Raw genomic sequence first — 425 nt, forward strand, 5'->3', positions numbered from 1 at the left:
ACAGGATTGTGATGTTGGGGCTGTAATATGTCTGGTTTCAAAATTCTCTCAGTTCTTGAGAGATCCATTGAGTACCGTAAGCATTCCTGTATTACAGTTGGATGCTGTGAAGCTCAGAAGTGCTGTAACCTTCTGAGGCCTCCTCTGGAACAAGACATCCCAATACTGTACCTTGGTACAACAGACCAAGAGAACCAATTTAGTATTGCTAAATGCCACAGCCTTAGGCGTAATTCTCAATGCACATGGTCTTTCTTGATCAACAAGGATAAAGCTGAACACCTGTCCAGAAGGGTGGTTCATTACCAGTACTATTTCCAGGACAAGGCTGCACACAGGCAGGATACAAGACTGCACACAGGCAGGATACATTTTAGTGTGGGAAGTTAATTAGATAACAGATGGGCAAAGGAGGAGATACTTAG

General features: G+C 43.5%; 1 protein-coding gene across 1 annotated transcript in view; it reads left to right on the plus strand.

Moving 5' to 3' along the window:
• The window catches only part of GYS2 (glycogen synthase 2 (liver)), a gene marked incomplete at its 5' end in the record, with an annotated part of 21,190 nt that overhangs the window by 14,368 nt on the left and 6,397 nt on the right, over positions 1-425 (plus strand). The window lies entirely within an intron of this gene.

The sequence above is a fragment of the Fulmarus glacialis genome, unplaced genomic scaffold (genome assembly GCF_000690835.1).
Source record: "Fulmarus glacialis isolate BGI_N327 unplaced genomic scaffold, ASM69083v1 scaffold45122, whole genome shotgun sequence".
NCBI lineage: Eukaryota > Metazoa > Chordata > Aves > Procellariiformes > Procellariidae > Fulmarus > Fulmarus glacialis.